Below are 22909 nucleotides of genomic sequence, written 5' to 3' on the forward strand. Positions count from 1 at the left end.
CTGCGGATATGCACCTTCTTGCACGCAGCCGTAATGAAAGCCAATTTGTGAAGAAGGGAATGTATGCCATACAAAATGAAGGAAATATCCACACGACCTTTGTGAGGTGCCCAAACATCCCGAAACCTCCTAATAAGAAGTTGGTGACGCCGCAGAAAAATTAATGCATTGGGCAGAAAAAAAATAGCAAGAAACATTAATCCGATACAACACACAACGAAAGAAACAGAAGAAAGCCGGTTTATTTCCTGCTGTGCGCTGAGCGTGTAGAGGCCGCTGCTTGGTACGTAGTATTAGACTGTTGAGTCTTCATAGGAGCATCTCAAAAATTCTGCAGGGAAGCCTACGCATTTTGAATACTTATCGAGAAGCTCTGATCGCTGATCCTCGCGAATAAGCAAGAAAGGACGAGTTACACACGATCTTCTGACCGATACTCTGAAGAAAGTTGTTCTCTATCTCTTCGTGTGTTGCAAACTTGTGGGGGATACAGCTTAGAATTATTCAGATGCGTCAGAAGCTGACAAAATAACTGAGTCGCTAGAAATACGCTTTTTAACGCACTACAGCAACGAAGCGGGCGATTTCTAGCCCAGGCACTGTTGCCCCTCACAAGCGGAGTGTAGCAGACGACAGCGGCGCGAATCCCTAAGCCGACGTCAGAGCCAGGGGGCGCCACTCAAAGATCTCACCGCCAATAGCGGTCCCTGTACGGCGGTCAGTACCCGGTCGTCGCGGCTGCGCATGCGCGCTAAGGGTCACGAGCGATAGGCCATCGGCTGGCGGGATGAAACACACACACACACACACACACGCGCACACACACACACACACACACACACACACATGCGCACACACGCACACACGCGCACACACACACACACACACACACACACACGCACGCGCACACACACACGCGCGCACGCGCACACACGCACACACACACGCACACGCGCGCACACACACACACACACACACACACACACACACACACACACACAAATCTGTAAAGAAAGCCCAGCATTGCCTTTGGGCGTTTAGAAACCTTATGGAACCGAACTCTAACAAAATAGGCCGCCTTTGGTCGGTTGGGTAGTGGCAGAACACTCACGATTTGCTTGTGAAGCGGCGGTGGGTGGTACTGCACTCCTAGTGCATGCAGGCGGCAGGGTGAACTCCGCTGGGGCACACAAGACGCCTGGCCGTTGTGTTCGTCCTCGTGCATACACCTCTGCTCGACGCCTCGTCTGTCAACACCCCCTTCAACACCGCAACACACGCGCACCACAGCCGTGTCTTACTGCTTTTGCCGCAGGCGCCCTCCCTAACTTCGCTGATGCGCGCTGCATGGGGCGCGCATGCTCGCCCGCGAAATGCACGAACTGGCAAAGCGCGTGAACCGACACCTTACGCGCCCCGTAGACGCCCGCGCACTGCATTCCGCGCACGTACCACACTATATATATATATATATATATATATACAGAATAAGGGTTGGCAGTCATGAAAACCTCGGAAAGCAAAGGGGGGATGCGGTAGGTCATAGAAACAGATGACGAATGTTTTGAGTCAGAAAGAAAGTGGGGAAAAAATGCCCGCTGGGTGGGATCCGAACCCACGACCACCCACATAGCGAGGGCCTCTGTTCTGGCAGTCTTGGTGCCAAAGCTAGCTTAAGAGGGTTCAACGCTGGTTGACCACTCTCGACATGTCGTAGACACTCGAGTCACGGCCTGGGGGTTAAAAAGAAGGCCTCCTTCACCCCAAGTAGTCCGAGTGGCGCTGGCTATCACCCCAAAGTGCAGGAAACAAAAAATATTTTAACATAAATACCCGAGAAAGTGGTGGGGCCCCGCCGGTAGCGTAGTGGTTATCGCACCAGACCGATATTCTGGAGGTCGTGGGTTCGGGTCCCACCCGGTGGTCATTTTTTCACCACTTTCTTTCTGACTCAAAAATTTCATCTGTTTCTATCACCTACCGCATTCCCCCCTTTGCTTTCCGAGGTTTTCATGACTGCCAACCCTTATTCTGTATTAAATCACCGAGCCCCTCATTTCCCGTTTCTGATTCGCTATATATATATATATATATATATATATATATATATATATATATATATATATATATATATATATATATATATATATATATATATATATATATATATATATATATAAGCAGTAGAAGAAAACTTCTCGAAGACTCAGAAGAAATATTTGAGAAAATGGTTGACTCACGATTAAAAAGACCAGTATTTTAATCACGTTTCGACTGGATTAGTACGTTACTCCGATGAAGGCTGGTCCTCCATCCCAAACGTCAGTAAAACAGTGCTTTTGTTCTTTACTCGTGAGTCAACCATCACACACACACACACACACACACACACACACACACACACACACACACACACACACACGTGTGTGTGTGTGTAGGTAATATTAGTAAGTACTTGGACACACGGTAGGACCAAGAACAGGGTGTTTACTCACGACTCGTCAAGGGGCTTGCCTTCATCAAAGTACGGTTTACGTCACATTACTGCCACACACTGATAAAGACAAGTACCTTGCCGATACATGTTATTGTTCTTCCCGTCTGTCCAACTATTTATTTATACTATTTCTACGCGCTCTTTGTGAGTTTCCTGGCTCTCTCTGTCTCTCTCTACGGCTATATATATATATATATATATATATATATATATATATATATATATATATATATATATATATATATATATATATATATATATATATATATATATATATATATATATATATATTGCAGACGTCCGGCAATGGACGTCAACAGTCTGATTATGACGGGTAAAAAAAAGATGGAGTACACGTAGTTATATCATCATTCTGTATTGTGCCTTCGATCAGTTTGCTGGTCTAAACATATGCGGCAGATTCTTTAATACAGTGCAGATACTATTATGCGTGCGTTTATCTTTCCCCTGATGAGATAATCTGTAAATATCACAGAGTATTTTGGTTCCAATACCTGTCATGGAGAACGCTGGGATGTGGGAAGAGAACTCCTTGCTGTTTGTTTCCCATCCATCCATCCATCCATCCATCCATCCATCCATCCATCCATCCATCCATCCATCCATCCATCCATCCATCCATCCATCCATCCGTCCGTCCGTCCGTCCGTCCGTCCGTCCGTCCGTCCGTCCGTCCGTCTGTCTGTCTGTCTGTCTGTCTGTCTGTCTGTCTGTCTAGTCGTGTCGATTGTTTTGATGTTATTATCATTAAATGGAACAGGTCGGATAATGGCGGACGTGATGACACTCTGGCTCGGCTCGTTTTCTCGTCGTTCGGCTGAAGTGCGATGCGAACAAGCCCTGCTGGCGGCATGGCGAGGCGAAAGCTTACACGTGTCCACGGGGCCGTGCGAGGGACCTTCAACGCGGCTAATTCCTTCTCGGCGTGGTATCGGCGTCTTGACCGGGCATCAGGGTGTTGTTCCCTTCCGCTCGCACGCCTGCCAAGCGCCATTGAGCGCTAAATTATAGGTTGTCCCGACTGTGAGTGCTCGCTTGGATGGTCAAGTCCTGTGAATTCTGGCAGCAGTGGTGGATCGCATGTTTCGTCTCCTCATCGCGTGCCCGCGCCCGCGGCTGCTTTCATGCAAGGGGTGGGGATTCAGCGCATTCCCTTGGCGCGAACCTGGTGCAGCGGTGCTGAAAAGATCTACGTATGCGCGAGCTGCGTACTAGTCACGCTTTGCTCGAGGCATGGCGGTCTGCCTTGAAGGGCAAGGGCGTGGTAGTTGCCTCATCTCTTTTTAGGAATTCAGATAGATGGAGTGGCAATTGAACTTTTAAGGTGAATGCGGAAGTCAATTGCATTGTATCAAACCAAAGCGTCGAAATGTGTACCTCGCCTTAATAGCCTCGCTGAATTTTCAGGTGGTTAACTCCCGGTACGGATACTTCGAACGTGCTTTGCGGGGGCCAGTTTGTGGGGCCTCTTCGAAGTTGTGGCCGCTCAGCCTATAATCACGTGCTCCCGGCCATTCCACTGGCCGTGAAGGCGCGCATCCGGCTACGGCTGATAAGCAACAAACACAGACGAGCGGCTGGAGTGATCTTTAGCGTCGAAGAGGCGTCTATGGCGGCCGCATCTTGTAACCCGGTTAGCGCTTGGCCGCCAGACAGCGACGACCGCAAAGTTCGGCAGCGAGAGCCACGATGCAATTGGGCAGACTCTAGGGACGCGCCTACCGCCGAGGCATGTCGTGGGACTCGACCGCGACTCTCGCGATTGCATTGTCTGCGCGTGACATCGGCAAGACTGGGCAGCGCGACAGTAACAAGTTTTATCTGCGTTCCTGCAGGCAGATCCTCCGGATCGAAGCGGCCGCACGCTTCTTCCGACTTGAGCCATCGATTTGTTCTGCATGTGCTACTCGATGCCACTTCTCCTCCGTCGTCCCAATTGTGTGCAGCAATGTATGTACACACGCTGTGGCTACCGGCTGACTGCAACCTTCCAAGCCGTTCGCCGCCAACGCTCTGCGTGCCTCGTGTTTCGAGATTTACTCGAGTGAATCGTTATTGAAGCTTCACCTGCTATGCTGCTATGACTGTTTGTCTGATTTTCCCCCACGTCTTGATCTAGGGCTGTCCAGATAACCGCCACCTGATCTCTTCCCCATGGAGAAACATGAGCTTCCAGCAGACCCTTAAAGTCAGCTTCAGAAGGAACAAATAAAAGCACATGACTGATGTGCGTCTCTGCTTCCAGGACCCCGTGGGCTAATATCAACTGTGGGTGCGAAAAAGAAACAATTATGTTAAGAAATCGAAGTCAGTAGATTGTCCTTTCAAAAGTGCATGCGCAAGGAACATTTAATTAAGCCAATTTAAGTAAAAAAAAAATTCCACTCGGCTCTTCGAAGAGATTCTGTGGCCGCCGGGCAGCGCCGGAGGGCGGGACGGAGTCCATGAGGCCCTGGGTTTCTACCTGGACGCCTCGGAACTCCTTCCGGCTCTCCGCTTTCTCCCCAGTTAAACGGAACTGTGGTCGTGTTTTGTGCGTGCGTTCGTGCGTGCGTGCTCGCGCCAGCATTTTTTTCTCATCGTTCTTAGGTTTAGTCTTTAGTCTTGTATATATAGACTAAAGACTCCATTCTCCATTCCCCACACCCCCACACCCGCAGGCGTTCCGGTGTCCACACTTAGTTGAGACAAACTACGCCTGCTGGTGATCTTTCCTTTCCATTTTAACAATAAATTCATTCATTCATTCATTCTGTCCTGTCATCTGTTGGCACGCACGAAAATATGATTGTATAGTTTACATGCGAGGAAGATTAGAGTAAATTATGCGGACGTTGAATAATACTACACTGGCAGCTGACAGGTTTATGTCAAAAGGGCACACGTTCAGCGCGAATGTTTTTTTTTTGTGCTTTTTATGAGAGGCGAGATGGTTCGAATTTTGTTTTGTGTTTACATTATAAGTTCTCATGTATGTATGCACACTGTTTCCCAATGCATTTAGGCCATTCCTATGTTTGCGAGATCAATCCCAAGAGGCGTCCTTCATTGAGGGAGCTGAATGGGTCATCGCTAGGAGACAGCGCAAGTTTTCCGGCAGCATGGCAAGTTGGACTGGCTGGTAGATGCTCACCCCGGGTGCTAAACAGCGTGAAAAAGGCGAAACACAAGGAAAGGAGGGAGGTGTTTGCTTCTCTCCTTCCATGTTCTTTCGTATTACCTCCGCAGCAGTTCCACTTTGTGCGGAACTGCCGCTCAGCCTTTGTTCCTTTCCGAAAGGAAGGCTGAGTGTTTCCTTCCCTCCGAATGACAACCGACGTGCTCGTAGGCAGACATTCTGCACTTGCCCCCTTATAGTTATACGACGGCCAACGGGAGCGCGCAATTCGAATAGTCTGATGCCTGTCATTCTGTGCGAAGGCCCTTTCTCGAGTCGGTGCTGGTTCCATCCGGTGGGAGAGAGGATCCTTTCGTCATACTGAAAATATCAACTCTGGCCGCAGCTTGCAGTTTCAGACGAATGACGGTAGAGGGGTCGGGGAGGTCGGGGGATAACGACAAAATACGAAAAAATAGAAATAAATATAAGCGGGCACATACGCACGCGCAAAAATGAATGTACTCAACTACGCTTTCACGTGCATGCGCACGAATGGGCCACGAGGAATTCACGAGGTCATTGAAAAAGTTCTCATAGCGCTGGTCTCGGGCACCGAAAGCACCAAGGAAACGGACAATAGCAGCATCCCGATGAGAGACGTCTCGTTTCGAAGTTGCGGGTAAAGGATTACAGCGCTTCTTTCGCAAAAGCTCATGAACCAGTGGAGGCATCGGCGTTGCAAAGCGCGCGCTGAGACAGAGCGGCAATTCATTGCGTTCGTGCGGAAAAGTCCTCAGCTGTGGCCAGGGCTTCTGGCGCCTCCGGCTACTAGTTGGGGCCTTGAGGAGAGCGCAGTGGGCGCTGACGGGTGGCCGTCGTTCAGCGCCGGGCTGTTGTGGTCGCGTCGCTGCGGGCAACTCCGCAGCGTCCGCCCTCGTGATCGAAATAGGGCCGTACGTGACGGCGCTTTTAATCGCCGCCGTCACCGGCGCCGAAACGCTCCGCTGCCCGTTGAGCAGCGCGCCACGGCGCCTCTCGAGGTCCGGCGCTGATTGTTGCCAACTGCACACGTTTCGTGTCCCTTTTGGACGTGATTCTCCGTTTCCGCGCCGACGCTTAGCCAACTGCTGGCACCCTTTTTTTGCCGGTGGGTCCTTTATTATTCTTCGCCCATTTATTTCTTCCCAGCTTTGTATCAGTGCACCGCGCGTATTGCGGTGCCGCTATTCTGTTCAGGCACCCATTGCCATTGGCGGTCAGTCGCCGTGCTTCACCTCCCTCCCCTTACTGCAGGCGCAATTCTTGAACGCTTACTCTGGCTCTTGACTGTACAGTCCCTCTTTTGAGGAGGGGTTTGTTATATTCCCTTGTGTTTTAATGACATGTGCTTCGGCGAGTTCCGTTCTCTTCCGCTTGCTGGTAGATGCGTTCCCACCGCGTGGGTTCCCACAGCGTATACTACAAGATAATATGGTTGCAGCATTAAGAAACAAATACGTAAAGTTTTCAGCGTTCCGAAGGTGACCGCGTGCGCCGTGTGTGCCCTGCGAATAGCGTTCCATATATGAAGGAGATCATTGTACGTGTGCTTGTGATCAAAGTTACCACGCGAGTATTTGAACTAGAAGCCTATAGTTTACAGCCGTTCGACCCTTTGATGGAATAAGGGAGAGCTGATACTTTCATGGTTGCGCCCTGTACGTTAACTCGGCGGAAAATGCCCTTTGAGGCTCTTTCACGGGCTCCCAGAAGACGGTATACGGGGGAGGGTGCACTCGAAAAGGTACCGTGCAGCATTGCGCACGCGCAAGATGCGCGCTCATATTTCTCGGTCCTTCGTTCACTTCAGCGCACCTATGAGCACACATAGCTAAGCACGAGAACACCAGCCGCAAGAAACTTGAAAGCCGACGAATTCCTGTCGACCGACTTGTGGCGTTCTCGCTGTCCGGTGCAGTTCATTCGTATGCGCTCCAGCGCTGGTGCTGCCGGCGGAGCTGATTGACGCCCAGCGGCGGCAGGCTTCTGGTTCTTTTCCTCCGAATTCGAGTTTAAACCCGGGTTGACTGCTGGCGGCGGTGGCCACGCGTTTATTGAATCAGCTCGCAATGCGTCGGCTCCCAATACCGTGACGATGAGGTAGTTTACTGACGAACCGGCCAGTGGCGGCTCGCCTAACGTTATTTAGCTCGTTGCTTTCCCCGCGAGGCGCAGCTTCACTCGAAATGCGCGGGCCGTCATGTCCAAGAGTGGCGCGAAATCTCGACGGCCGCGCTGTTCTGGCCGAGTGAGCCGCTTATGTGGACGTGGCTTGCCTAAGTACTAGGCGCACTAGCCGCGAGCGCTTGTGTCCGCGCTGGCGGGGAGCTCGTATTGCTCCCCGTCCAGGAGGCAACCCGCTAACTCGTTCAAGTCGAGCCGGCGCAACTTTCCCTGCCTCGCGTCAGCGCCGCGCAGGTCACTTTCGCTGTTGCGCGAGTGGCTCCTTCCAAGACTAGACTCGGAACGCTGCGAAGCGTCTGTTCAATGGGCCGGAAGCGGCGGAGTGTACGAAGGCCGCTGGCGGAGCTGCCTTTTGCGTCAGCTCGAGGAGGGTGCATGGCGAGAATTCAAATAAGCATCTCGACGGCGGTGATTGTATGTGTAAGTGTGCGAAATGCCGCTAACAGGGGGCGCGAAGCGGGGGCACGTGATCATTACAAAGGGCAATTACAAGCCTCGCGGGGCGTTCCTAGGGTTGCGAAAGTCGGTAACGGGCACCGAAGTAGGCCCTTCCGCTGCCAAGGTAATGGCGACTGCGCAAGCCCCTTCCGCGCGCGCGGCGGCCGGGGTGAAAAATGTTGTTTTCGCCCAGCCGTCGCGGCATCGAGTCGCGCCGTTTACGGAGGCCCCCTCGCGCTGCCGGACGCTAAGGATGCGAACGAAGGAGGGCCTACGCTTGGCACGTTTCATGAATGGGCGCTGCGCGTGCGCTCTTCCTTGGGCGGCTGCTGGCAGCGGCGGCGGCCGGGCCGGCTATAAATAGGGCTGACTCGACGGCGACGCCACGCGCTTAATTCATCCGTCGCTCGCTCGCCCCAAGCGCTGGCCTTGGACGAGACGTGTTTCCTCTCGATCACAGCGACGCCGCTGGAACAAAGGCCTGCAGGGCGGATCACCTGCCGCTCTGGCCGCGGCGACATCTCGTCACTTTGGCCCTCGGCGAAGGAGCGAAATCGGCGGAAACGGGCTGGCTACCGCGTCAGGAGTGATTGTTTTGCCAGCCGAAAGGAGAAAAAAGTGCGGCTCCGTTTTGCGCGTGTTTGTGTTCGTGTGTGCATGACAGTGGCGGATCCACTCTTGCGGATACGCACCTTACTTAGTCTGTGCTTAAAAGCCGAGCTATTCCCGTGCGTGCAGCTTTTCACTTCGCCACAGCCGCTCGCATACAAGCCCGCAGACGCGAGGAGAGGGTACAGCCCGTCGACATGGCTTTGCTCTTTGATCGACAGCGAGCGCGCGAGGCATATTCGCGCTGGGTGCATATGGACGCGGGCGGAGCATTTCCTTCGCATCGGGACGCTAGCGGAAGGGATACGGGGAATCCCGGAGAGGCGCTGCGGACGGAAGGCAGATGCCAGCCTGCTCCGGTGAGGAACGCGGCATAATTGAATTTCACTCGCCCGCGAGCCCCGCGCTTTTCTTTTCCTCCGCCGCGTCGTCTTTCCATCTTTCTGCACTTCCTTGGCTTTAATTCTCGGCTTCTATTGGAGAATTTCTCGACAAGAAGAGGTGATAGCGCAGCCAGGGAGCGCGAGGAAACGGAGGCCCTGGGCATCAGCGTAGGGACGAAAAGGAAAAGAGAGACAGCCGCTGCGAAAGAAATGTACGCATAAGGGGGGAATATATCCCTTAGACGTGCTTAGTATTTTTTTTTTTTCCCTCTTCTCTCTTTTACCGCGTTCTTTCTTTAATTTTTTTCCATCGGCTGTGCGGCTGCTTTAGCGCGCGTTTTGAGATTTGCTCGGGACTCTTAAAATTGATTTCGATGCTAATCGGCGTCTTTATCGCTTTCATTCATCCTACACGCGAGCTTCAGAGTTTCTTCTTCGCTCCAGTCTCGTCTCCGCCGTGTTCGCATGAAGGCCTCGGCGCGGGGCGCTTTGGCACGCCAGTTCCGGGGACAATGAGCTTCTGGAGCCGGGCGAACGGCGGCACACTGCGCGGCGCTCGAGAGCCCGGCGAGCTTCAGCCGGCGAACTCGGTTTTGGCTCTTCGCGGGGCGGCCGTGCACTGCGAAAGTGGAATATCTATTCCCAGCTGTTGCACCCGCGCAAAGTGAAGCGCGCCGGGCGTAACCTAATCAGCTTAAGTAAATACCAGTAAGCGAAAATACGTGCGCACATATATAGACGCATGCACAATGCGTACATGGTGGAAAGACGAAGCAGGAATGAAACGCACTGAAACGACGAGCGAGATTGATCCGGGCCGCGGCTCGGTCTCGCTCTTTTGAGTTCTACATATACAGGCATGGTGTGCGCGTAGGTCCTCGTCCCCACGCCCCCTCTAATAAGTGAAAGTTCCCTTCCGTTCGACGAGTGCTCGCGGACTCTCGAATACGAGTATTCTTCTTTCACACGGGGGAAATGGATTTTCACGATTGTTCACGGGTAATGAGAGGTTCGCAAGACAGCGCTTTAAAGCGGCCCGATGAGCGTGTATTGCGCGTACGCTGGGGATCATTCTTTTTAGGAAAAAAGAAAATCAAATTAAAACTTCGTTTTGGAAGCTGCGTGCTCACGTACTTTTGGTAGGAGACATCCGTATGCAGGTTCAGCAACAAAGCAGACGTGAACGTAAAAATATTATTCATCGCGCGCTACTCCAAGCATTAACGTTCACGAAAGTGAAATGGCGGCGTCGTTTGGTACGAGGTCTGATGAATAGCCTTCTTTTTGCCAACGAAGCGTGTCATAATTTAACCTCATGGAACAAAAGCTTCCGATTTGTGTCTTTACATGCATAGTTTCTTGTTGGCGGTTTATTAAGCACACTGTAGTTCTGTTGAAGTGAACACAGTCACCAATGGACCCGATTTGAACTTTCAGTCTTTCCGACGCCCTGTTCGCTGCAATTAACGACAGCCCAGATCGCCGGGTTGATCCGACGTGTCATCCTGGGTCTTCTGTATGAGTGGCAACCACTATTTCATGTAAGCTGTCCAATACGAAATATTTCTGTAAAGGATGGTTCACTGCAGGCACACCCATGCTGAGGGAAAGCCAACTTCAGGAAGTAAGACCTGGTGGTGCCGAATGTAAACCAAAACAAAGTTCTAATGTAGAATTTTAACGCAGAAACTCGTAGGTGCTGTTAGAAAATATAACATTCCGTTTGCACAGAATACTTCCAAAGCGAATCTTTCTATGCCTCACTGATTGCGTTGACGCCCGAGTAAAACAGACTGCAGAAAAGCCAACTTTAAACACGATGCAGGAAAGCCAACTTTACACAATGGGTTTCACAAAGGGTAGATCAATCATACACCACATAATATAACAACGGGATGCCTTTGCACAAATGACGGACCTTTCGTAATACGCGAACTGTACTTTGGCAGTGCGCACGGTTATTGATGATGATGATGAAATACATTCTCAAAGCTGGGTTGGACTTTGACTTCGGACTTTGGTGGTGTGGGTTTGGACGTCGGCTTTGGACGTCGGTTTTGGACTTTGGCTGAGTTGAAGTGAATTTTTGGCTTTGACTTGGGAAGTTTGGATTTCGGACTTTGGACTTTGACTCAGGCTGCATTGGAGAAATCTTGGCGTTTTAACCATTCTTCTCTTAAGGAAGGGGCTTTGATTTTTCTTCTGCCTCTTTTTGTAGTGCGTATGGTGACATGGCGTAGCCGGTAACTGCTTCTTGCCATAACTTGGTGCAATTTATGCGGGCGATCGATGTTGCTGACCTGACCTTGTTTCCTCCCTCTCTTTCTCTCTCTCTGCAGGTAAGCACACTGCAAAACTTCGCCTGCCGAGCGTACACACGGACTAGTGCTTCGGCTCCCGTGAGCCGCGTTGGCAAGGTGGTAAGCTGTAATGCTCTCCTGTTCGAGCACTTGGTGGCCAAGGTGGATGCTTCACTAAACCTGCCCGGATGCCCAGTGGAGTTCGGGCAGCTTTGCTGAGGCCTCCACTGCAGTGCCCCTTCCGTCAACCCTTTCTGTACTGCCGCGCATTCATTATCCCCGCGCCGACTGGCGGTGCACTGCTGTGCGCGAACTTCGCGATCGACGATGTGAAGCATTGCGGGGCGATTATTAGCGGCTGAGGAGCCGGATACGTTGCAGTCTCTATTTATTTTATTTTACACACAAAAAGTCGGTACACTGGAATGCAGGGGCTCGACGTATCAGCGATGCGAGGATTTAATCGTAGCTCCAATGTCAAATGAACGTCAACCTCATCATGTGGGGTGAGGTTGAGGCGAGGTGAGAGACTGCGACTTGCTGTGTGAGTGAGGTTAAAGGTTCTGACCGCAACCTCGACGGAACGAGTTTGAGACTGGATCATGAGGTTAGAGTGATTGAGGTCCAGGATCGCTGCCGTTACTTTTTCTCACGGATATTTTTGACAACCTCGTAATTGTTATTGTGCAAGACGAAGCCGGACATGCTTAAATATGTGCCACTGGGTTTATCGTGTTCACGCAGAGCATTTTGAAATGACTACTCGCTTTGAACTGTTCATGTCTTATCCTGGACCACCACATACTTATTTGAAATTTTTAAAGAAGTAATTTCTTACCGTGTTGATATACATTTTCGCAAAATCTGCCCCATGGCACCATGACGCCCAGTTTCAACGACGCTACACGCTAATGATGACGTTGGGATGTGAACCTGAGTGGTGAGGCTGAGTTGCGCCGTTAAGATTGTTTGGGGCAGCGTGAAGGCCTGAGAAATCATTTTCCCGCCTCTCGTGGCGAATTCGTGCATGTTCATCGCAAGTCAAATCTATATGCAGTACGATTTCATAGTCGCACTCAATGTTCTCCTTGTTAGTGCAACTTTATTCACCGCGAGCACATGTACCGTACTCGTCACGAGAGGAGTCGCCGTGACCAAGAACACGTGCTGAAATCGGGCCCTTGAGGCTACACATTCCTAAATTGGTCGTAGCGTTGTTCGTATCACCGCCGCGCTAGCATAACAAGGCTGAAATCACTGCTTAGAAAAAAAAAACGAAAAGAAACATGAAGCACTCAGTTTGCACAATTACGAAGTGATTTTTGAGGGGCGAATACCTGGTTGTAGTGTATATCCTATAGTAAAGCACGCCGATTTGTTAGCTTGAAAAGCTTGAAATAAAATGGCCTTCTCCCAACGTTCCGCTCCGCCGCCCCCATTGGAAAGTAGGGCTGGTACTTGGGCTACACCTTTTCTTTTACATATAATATAGGCAACGCGATGCACAGGGACGCAGAGGGGCAGCCGCAACGTTAATGATGCGCGCGGCCCATGGAAATGCAAACGAGCGGGGTGATTTTATTCCTATCTCGGCGGCCAAGGTTACAAGCACGTGTTTGCCGCGAGTGAGCGCACGCCGGCTTCCACCCGCGTACTCGGTACAAGCTGCATACGTGTGTGGCAGAGAGCGGCGCATTGCAAGCACTGCAGCCAGCAGCACCCATTTTCGGGGACGTGCGGCGGAACGCAGGAGCACAATTGGGCTCCGTAAATGAAGTGGAAACAATGCCGCAGCATGGAAGCATAAGCGGGGAAAGAGGGGACAGCGCGGCCGCAGTGTGGCGGCGTCTCGGCCGAGCGGTGTGTAATGAGGCGCTTGGAGAGCTCGCCGTCTAGCCGGAACATAGGCTGCTGTCTGCGGGACGACTCGTCTGTTTGGGAAGGCGATCGGCCAGTGGCCTTGCTTTTTTCCGTCGTTGGGCGAGCGTGGTTCACGCCCACCGTGTGGCTTCCTGCAAGGGCAGCCGTACAAGTCGGCTTGCATTAGGGACGGCCGCAAGTCGTGCGCTAGCTCCTGCAAATCATTTCCGAACGCTAACCGCAGCGCTTGCTGCTGATGCTTCACTTCACGAGCTTCAAGCTGCATACAGTGGTTTTCGACTCACTCGTGCGTTTACGAACTTAGCAGAAAGAGGCCCGTCAACCCTTTCTTGCTTTTTCCGGTTTTTTTTTTTTTAGAATACAGCTCATTGACTACCGTGTGTTCGATAAAATCAACATAGTTGTCGATAAAAATGAACAGCTCGATAGACACAAGAACGAAGGAAATTCGTCTCTCGTTCTTGTCAGCACGTTCTGTACTCTTTTATAAGGAGTCGCCAAGCCGAACAAGCTCCTAGCAGTTTATATTCTTCTCACAACTTGAAAAAAGATGTGTAAGCTTTTTATATACATTTTAGCACGTTAACGTGTCGAGCGTGCCGCTCATGATTTTTTTTCTCGGCTGAACTACGTAAGTTCACAAAACAAGCGATTAAAATTTTTTTCCATAGCACCACCTTCATCGCACGCTCTTGGACGTCGGCTTTCACCACACACTTCGAAGAACGCTCGGTGATGCTTAACACACTACCACAAAATAATATGTGAACAGGAAGCCGAAAGCGTCCCGTTAAAATGAGGTACTCATCCCTGTAGGATGTAGTATCCCGAGCTTTGTCTTCTAATGTAGTACACTGCTTCGCGGGTGCATGTGGGTTCAAGCATCGACAACACTCGCTCGTGGAACCCAGCTCTGAGGGCTCTTTCATCGTTGCTAATGAAAGTGATGACTCTGGCTACTTTACTTCCGTGAGTGACGTCTGCGCTGTGCCAGGTCGGTGAAAGGTGCACGCAACCACCTGCAAGGGCCTTTGTAACCTTTAACAATTATTTGGCTACTTTATCGAATTTTAGGTACCTGGCTGGCCATGGCTATGAGATTGTCTAGCCTGCCACATCGAGCCATCCATCACGACTGACCTTCCTGTAACGGGTGCACCCTGGCAAGAGGGGTGTGTGGTGATGGAGCAAGCGTTGCTGTTCGTGCGAAGCATACTCCCACTTCTCGCATTATTCACACTCGCAGTACCGGTATTACGGGATTTCTTTCCTGTGAAGACGTCCTTATCTGTGTTTTCCTGTGAGGTAATACTGAGAAATAACAGGCCAAAGACTGATTCACATTTAAAGAAAATAATCGGGGCTGAATTCCGCTTGTAATGTTTCCATTTCTCATTGCCGACAAGCAGAATTCCGAGCAGCCGAGCCAGTGAAGCGGCCGCGGTGTGGCGATAGATACAGTTCCGTAATGACACTCGTAGTACATGGGGGGGAAGCCAAGTGGCTGGTCGTGGTACGCCGCCACGTCTCCTGAGGAGGAGGCGACCGCAGCAGGTAATGACGGCCGCAGATCCGGACGACTGGCCGGGCTTGACGCGCCGCTGGCCCAGCGGTCTTCAAACTGCCCCTGCCAAAATGACGTGCAGTTCAGGGACCGATGGGTTTCGTCGCGAGCGATGGCTCGTCGAAACGGGGGTGGCGCGGATGGCATCCGATAACGGCGGCAGGAAGGCGCGGGCTTCTCTCGGCTCGGTCCGATGGAAACTAATCTCCCAACTGCGGTCAGCCCTTGCCAGGAAGCGTTTGTTGACGTGGCTGTTTTGGTGCCCGGCCTCTGCCTTGCTCCCCTTACTGCTGCTTCTCCGCTATGTGCCGCTCCCTGACACGGCCATTATGGGCCCGCGGGTGGCCGAAATAAGGAAAGAAAAAAAAAAATAGCCAGGACGAGGGCTGATGAGCGAACCACGGGGAAGATTCGCTCGAGAACTTCGGCCGGAAACGATCGTCGACCCGGGAGGCCTCTCACCTGCGACTGCTTCTCGCGTAGACGTGCGTTCATATTTTCCATCATTTTGCCGAGTTCTTCCAGCCTGGCGCATCGTTGGAACGAAAATGACAACTCTTCCGTTTTTTTTCTTTTTGTTTTATGGCGCATTATTTGCGGGTCTTCAGCGATCTGCGCTCGCGTGTCCGACAACGTTAATGATAATCTCGCCCAGCAAAACACTTCCCTGCCTATAACCTTTCCGACCGTGATTCTGTCCTAACTTTATATAGTTGGGCAAAGCTTCTTAACTTCTGAGGGCCTGGGTACAGTCATCAGTTATGACCGCAGTCTGCATGCGTATTTCGGCGAATTAGAAGATGACGCTTTGTTTAAATTCTCGCAAAAATAATAACCGCTCACCAAATGTCCCCTGGCAAATTTCTTGCGTAGCTTCTGGAACCATCCAAGGTGCTGCCATTGTTCGCTCCTTCTTTTCTTGTCTGGTTTTCTTTCTTGTGGGGGTGTAATACGAATGTTTATCTGATGAATCGAGATCGAGTTATACGGCAAAAAATATACCTGGGAGAGGGCTTATTATTTAACAGAAAACAGGCTCCCGCGTTTTTATGTTCGCTTTCCTGTAGTGTTGCAACACCTAAGCCAAAAGCTCGCAGCAGCAGGCCATCGTATTCGAAAATACCGCGAATAGTTGATTCATCATTCTGTGAAACATGCCCGCAGAGCCTATTTAAAAAAAATTGACCACATCTTTCCGCGGGGGGAAACCATGGGGTGATGCGACGCATCTGGGCGGTGCTTATTACGGTTGCGCCGACCATCGCGGTAGCAGACCTGTTAGTCTCCATTCAAATCATCGGTGGTCATCGGATGTCATCGGAGCGGCGGCGGTGGAGCGACTGAGCGGAGCGGCGCAGTTATCGCGTTTATATGTACCGCGCGTTAACGGTGAGGGGAATGAGAGAGAGTAGCGCATGCGCATGTGTTAACTGAGCGCTAACGCGCGCTGACGCACAGCTGGCATGGCGAGGGGAGCGAGCGCTAACGCAAGATGGCGCTGCGGTGAGAGCGGCGTTACCGCGCAGCTGGCGTGGCGAGGAGAATAGGGAGAGGCGTGCGGACTACGGATGGATGGAGGGACAAGGCGAGTCAAATAGATGCGTCGCATCTAAAAAAAAAAAAAAACGCAAAATTGCCAAGTTTTATATTCGTGGCTTCCTCTTTTGCTGGCATTGGTTGCGTGGCAGGTTACCCACCCACGTACACCGCGAGTGATCCCAGGTGCCGTGTGTTTTGAGGTGTAACTTGTAAGCCCCATTCGAACACCGTGTATCGCAATTAAACGGCGATCAGTCAAAATTAGGCAGCTAGCCAAGGGGTCTTGAGCATCAGGACATCTCACTCGTCCGCCTCTCCTGTTGGGAAGCTAATAACTCGCTCGGATTGTACAACCACGCCCGCGACGCAGCATTCCGTGTCTAAAGCCGGCGTTCAACATGATGCCAGAAGGTGAAGAAAAAAAAAATTATGCGCCCTTTTGCGCGTGCAAGTGGGAGGGAGGAGGGTCGGAAAGAAACAAGCATTGGGATAATAAACAGCACGGATTAGAAGCCGGGGTTGCGGCTGTATCATCATTTCTGGCCGGCCGGCCGGGCTGGCGATGATTAGGAAGATGGGTCCCCTCTCGAGGTGGTCCGGGTTAATCTGCTGACAGCGGCGAAGGGGAGGGGGCAGCGCTCATAATCGAGCTCCCGGAATGCGCATCTGGCACTTTTATCCACGGCCGCCGGCGAGGGACGGAGCTGCTATGGCACGCCGGCTCCGTTCCCATGGCGACAAGGCTGCCAAGCGAAATGCGACGTCCGCCAAGACAACATTTCACACAGGCGCCTGGCTCCCTCAGCTTTTAATACGAGCCCCGTTAGGACGAATTCGGGCATGTTTGCTTCTTTATCTCCTCGGGCTTCCCTGGCGACGCCCGCACAGAGGGGAAAACCACAAAATCTTGCGTATTTATTTCCCTGTCCGGGAGGCGGCTCACGCGGCCCGCGCTCCTTGATCGGTGGCTATTATTTATCAGGCTTACGTGGTCTCGCAACCGGGGACGCGCTTTTTTTTTTTTCTTGCCCAGCAGCATTAAATTTAGACGATGGGTGATTCTGTAAACTGCATTCCTGTTTTGTAATTAGCGCGGGGAAAACATTTTGTTTTGCTTCGTTTGAATTCAGAAGCGACATTTTTGTTTTGTGTGTAAGCAGAATCCACTTGTACACGCGAAAAGCAGCGCATTACGCTCAGGGTTCAGCGGCTCGTGCACTCAGATTTATTCACTCACTATCTTCTTGATGGTAGACAGGCTGCCCTTAGCTCCGTCTTTTCAGTAGCTGAAAGTAGTAAAATTGGAATTTAACGGGAACTTATCAATGCATCCCAGACGTATACTTGGTCTTCGTTAAATTTGCGGTATTTATATCGTGCGGAAAGTCTTTTTCATTTGCAGAGCAGAACATGGAGCAGTGCGGTGTACATATACATGTATCTGGGGGATGAACGCCACAGCTGAAGAACTGCTGGCCTTCCGGCTAGATAAGTGCACCTTCGCCGATGAACGGCGGGGCGCTTTTTAAGGTATGGCCCTAGCTTTTGCAGGCGTGGCGCCACGCGCAACATAACCGCCGCTTGTTTACATGGGTAGCAAGCAAGAGCAGTGCCGATTAGCTTGAAGCCTGTTGAGAGCCATTGTACGCGGCGTGTGCGAGCCAAGCGTACGTGCTGCGTGCGGCCATCACTTATTGAGAGGAGCCAAGGATTCGCGCGTGGGGCCTCTCCTTGGCGTCCTGGGCACCGTACTCGACCGGCGAATCCCCGCGGCCCATAAGACGAAGGAAACGCGCTTAGCCAGTCGGCGCCGGATATCTCCAAGTGGCGGGGAATTACGGCGCCGGGGCTATCGAGAGGCTTTCGGGGATTGGGGCGTAATTATGCAGTTACGTTATAGCGGACGGGGAGGGCGCTCCAACGTCGAGGCGCCAAGCCGGAAGCCCCCATCGGCGCTTGGAAGGGGGCTTACGGCTTCGCTGCCAATGGCCTCCGTCGCTCGTGTTTGTGGTTGTCTGCAAGTGGGGTCCGTTCACCGCGCGCCATTACTTGTTTTGCTGCTGGCGGAGTCGCACGATCGACCAAGAAGCTGCGGGGTCTGCGCCCCATGTCGCTCACCCCGTGATAAAGGAGATTTGGGGCTCGAGCAGACTTGGCCTTTGCTGTTCGCTGATTGCCTTTAACCTGCCTTTATACGGAGACGCTTGCCTGGTGCGGCACTCTGGCAGTTAAGTGCTGCGCAGAAAGATTGGTGCCGTCCGCAACGAACAGCCGTTATCGTTGCAAAGGTTATGCAGCGTTATACTCAAACTAGACCGCCGCAGCATTCGTGGAAAGATTTTCGCGAACAAGGAAGGAACCTCAGTTCCATTCTAAGCTAAGTTACTTAGCTTGATGCGAGGAAGTCACGTGCGGCGGCCGCTTTGCTACCAAGGGAGCAGTCGGAGTCAAACGTGGAGTGCGAACCCTTGGCGCAACGCAGTCGTGGGCGGAGGTGAAATTACATCTGCCGTTTTTGTTCAAAGCTCCCCGGATATATTGCGCAGTGCGCAGCCCCAAAAATTGTGCGGACTCGGCGGCGGCGGCGGGCATTTATTTCCTGTCCTTGCGGGGCTCAGCTCCTGCGGGCGTTCGGTTATCGGCTTTTCCGGCGATTTCGCACTGTCCGGGGTCATGATTTATGTCACGCTTGGCGTCCTCATCGGCGGCGGAACATGCGGTGCGCGCTTCGGTGCGTTCACCCTTCGCGCGGCGAAAGGAGCTCCGAGGAATGCCGAGAAAGAAGGAGTGCGCGGCCGACGCACCCGGCCGCCCTTCAGTTCACGGCGACTCTCCCTCGATCACTTTCTTACGTGTAGTACAATGGCATGACGGTCCGTGAGCGTGATGGAACAGCTTTTTGTCTCGCCTCCTTGCTGCCGCCTCCTCTCCCTCCTCTCGTAACAGGGAGAGAGAGAAAGAGAGCGATTGTGTTCTTGTTTCTCTCGTTAAGTCGGCGCCCCAAACGGGATTTCACACCACCGAGCATAGAAGGAATGGCGCAGCCCAAACATCCATTGTGCGCGCTGACTTTGAACCCTATAGCGAGGCGCCCTTTTGTTTCCTCAAAGGCGCCCACATGCCCGGAGGCTCGGCGACGTGCGTTTTTTTTTTTTCGGTCGCCCTTTGCTTCCTTATCCGAATTCGGACAAGAGGAAAGAAGGTGGCAGAAAGGAGGGAGCCTTGAGAGTTCTCATGGCCATCGAGTGATGCGCGCCCTCTCTCTTTCTCCAAAATGAAAGAGAGAGAGCCGGATAAAATGAGAGCGAAATATTGAAATGGAAAGGCACGAAAAGCGAGAATGAGTGAAAAGGAGGGAATAAAGCTGTTTGCGCATTGTGCCCTTAGTTGCGTCGGCAACAGTATTGAATGGTGCATTTCTTTTTTACCGACTTTAAATTCTTCCGAGGACGAAAACTCCTGGTCTTACGTTTCCTAGGTTATTTATTTTCACCCTAGATACCGGTGACGTCGAGCAATAACATACGCCACGCGTTTATCTACCTCGCCGTTTTACGCCCTTTTCCCACCCTTATTATTTGCCGGCATCTGTGGCTTCAGCATTCCGAGGCGCCTGCATGTGCCTTCTTTCGCGCCTTTTTCTCTGTCTTGTTTCCCGCGCATGAAACGCCACCAGCTGCAGTTGTTATGAAGGCGGCGTGATACCGCGGCGCGCTTGTTTCCCGACGAATGGCCGAGAAAGAGAAGAAAAGGAGGAGGCAGCAGATAGCGAGGATAAGAAGGCGAAGCGTAGGGGGCGCAATAAAAACGAAGACAGTGCATGCGGGAGGGAGGAAGAACTTGGAGGAGACGCGTACAAAGCCTGCCGAGGAGCGAGATAGAGTGCGTGGCAAAAAAGGAGCATTCATCAGGGAGCTTTGCTCTGAAGACGCGCTCCCCGCTCTCGGGAGGGCCATTGTTGCGTGCGGCCGCCTCTCTCTCGGCATGCTCGATGCTGCGCACTCCGAATCAGTCTTGCGCGACATGGCACCTTTCGCGGGCTGCTCCTCATCTTTCGGGGGTCACTCGCATCTCCGGGAAGCGCGCGCCGCCCATCGCGGCAGTGGGCAAGCCGTTTCCCGTCCGCATCTTTCACGTACGCCATCCACAGACAGGGAAGGAGGGATGGGGTTAACAGGTGCGTAAGCATCAAAGACGGCGGCTTCGTAACTTCTGCGCGCGTATGTCAGACTCTTTTATCGATGATGTGGTTAACAAAAGGAAATCCATTTTGCAGTTTTTCTCGCCTTGTGGAATCGCAGGCGTGGGTGAGAGTGATAGTGTGGCAGTGTTTGGGCACTTTTTATCTGCGTAAGTCTTTTTACTTTCAACTGAAAAAAATGGCCGCATGTGAGTGGCTCAGAAGTGATCACAGGTAAAGTTAGCAGTGGCGTCATCGTTATCCTAATCACTGTGGCCAAAGTAATGTCCCTATTAGTTCAGTGAAATCTCGTTAGTTAAAACGAAACTTGATGACGGTGCTGGAGCCACTGTTATTCTTGCGGTGTCCCCTTCTCCCGCCTTCTCTTCCGCAAATAATTTTTCTTAGTTCGAAGTAAGTCTTGATGAATCACGACAGAATCCGGACGTCAGTTCGAATTTAGCGAGTTCTATTTATTGGCATTTCGCTGTTGCACTACTACAAGACTGTTACAAGCCGCACTAAAAGATGGCGCCACACAAAAGATGGCTGCTGTAAATCATCATCCCGCCATCAAATCGTCGTTGCGTTGGGGCGTGTCTATCGCGCCGTATCCATTTCGTAATCGCCTAATCACTACGAAGGGCTAATACAAATTTCAACAGCAAATTGTTTGTATGGAAAGACCGCACTGCTCTTTAATTTGGGGTTCCTTTTGCAATCCCATATATATATATATATATATATATATATATATATATATATATATATATATATATATATATATATATATATATATATATATATATATTATCGGCAAGTTTGAAAATCTATGAACAGCGTTTGAAATCTGACCTGATGGTTACGCAATCTTTGATAGTGATACGGGGAGAACGCTCACTTGTGAGGCGCGTATGTGGGTAGTGAAGTAGACGCAAATTTAAACTTGAAGACAGTCTCTAAAAAAATAACTAACGACGCGCAACATTTCTATGGACGTTAAGAAACTCAAGTTGCCTGAGTTAATGCGTTGCCCTCCGCTACTGTGAGCCTAGTAGTCAACAAGCGCAGCTACCACCTGTTAAATCTATAAATCCGGGTTACCTTTGTTGCGCTGTAACATAAAGAGCGCTTCTCTTTTTTGTTTCCTCCTTTTTTGTGCTTCTTTTCACTGACTAATGCTAGCTTTTGAAAGCCATGACCCCAAAACCCCAAAATAAACCCTGACGTCAACTTTGCAGCTCTTGCGCTTAATTTTTTTTTTTTTTGGTTTCTAGCGTTATCAATGAATGTCAGAAATGAACCGCTGCCAGAGAGGTAACACATAACAAAGTCACATCCGCGAAACGCCCACATGTCGTGGCTGCTCGCTTGAGTGGCGCGTTCAATTAACTCCCGCAGTCCTTCAACCAGTCGTTAAGTGATGCAAAAAAAAGAAAAAAGAAGATATGGAGAAGAAGGGTATTTGCGCGCGCCCTCCGCTTTTTGCCGACAGGCCTTGTCCGTTGTAGGAGAACCATTCGGGGAATTTATGGCTTGCATTGTTTCAGCGCTATACTAAACAAGTCGTTATTTTCCTCGCATTGCTTCCATTCTCATCTTGGCCGCAGCCACAATTATTCGTGGCATTATTGCGAAAGTTGAGGAAATATGACTTGGAGGTTGCCCGCCACTGAGACAGGGACGTTGCGCTGTGTGTGAACAGGAAACGCAGATGACCGCAGTTTGCCTTCCGATTTGTGTCACGTGATGTATTCTTCGCCGTGCAGTTATAACTGGCATATGGAGCACCTTATAGGCATCACTCCTTCGGCGGAAGCTTTGTGCGAGATTAGCATTCAAGGCGAGAATGTTCCTACGCGCACACTTGTCTTGCGTTCGAGCAGAGATCGGCGATAAGGCAGCCTTGGTGCGAACCGTTATATAGACGTCGATGTATCCCCACCGTCTCTTGAGGGCGAAGGTTCAAGAGTCTAACTTAACATACGACCCCTTCTGATTGTTGCGTCCTCTGGGGTGGAGGCTGATGCGCTAGCGTCGGCTCGGGTAAACACTGAGAAGCCGTGAGAACAACGAGCTTGTCATTGTGCTAGGCCACCGCCTTGGCACAGCATCTTGGTGCGCAGCCATACTGGACTGAACGCTTCTGTCTGCTTCCGAGTGGAACCGTCGCA

General features: G+C 51.4%; 1 protein-coding gene, 2 long non-coding RNA genes and 1 other non-coding gene across 4 annotated transcripts in view; 3 read left to right on the forward strand and 1 right to left on the reverse strand.

Moving 5' to 3' along the window:
* Positions 1 to 1412, reverse strand: part of LOC144155779 (uncharacterized) — a 109687-nt gene extending 108275 nt beyond the window's left edge. Inside the window, exon 1 of the long non-coding RNA XR_013319634.1 lies at positions 1112 to 1412. This is a non-coding gene — a long non-coding RNA (uncharacterized LOC144155779). The remainder of the gene's footprint in view (positions 1 to 1111) is intronic.
* LOC144155777 (Krueppel-like factor 6) overlaps positions 1 to 22909 on the forward strand; it is a 393838-nt gene that overhangs the window by 118717 nt on the left and 252212 nt on the right. The window lies entirely within an intron of this gene.
* Trnai-gau (transfer RNA isoleucine (anticodon GAU)) lies at positions 1853 to 1925 on the forward strand. The gene has a single exon. It is a non-coding gene; the product is annotated as a tRNA-Ile (tRNA).
* LOC144155778 (uncharacterized) overlaps positions 11231 to 22909 on the forward strand; it is a 196480-nt gene continuing 184801 nt past the window's right edge. The window contains exon 1 of the long non-coding RNA XR_013319633.1: positions 11231 to 11691. This is a non-coding gene — a long non-coding RNA (uncharacterized LOC144155778). The remainder of the gene's footprint in view (positions 11692 to 22909) is intronic.

The sequence above is a fragment of the Haemaphysalis longicornis genome, unplaced genomic scaffold, assembly GCF_048455015.1.
Source record: "Haemaphysalis longicornis isolate Haplotype H1 unplaced genomic scaffold, Haemaphysalis longicornis Haplotype H1 scaffold_1, whole genome shotgun sequence".
Taxonomy (NCBI): Eukaryota; Metazoa; Arthropoda; class Arachnida; order Ixodida; family Ixodidae; genus Haemaphysalis; species Haemaphysalis longicornis.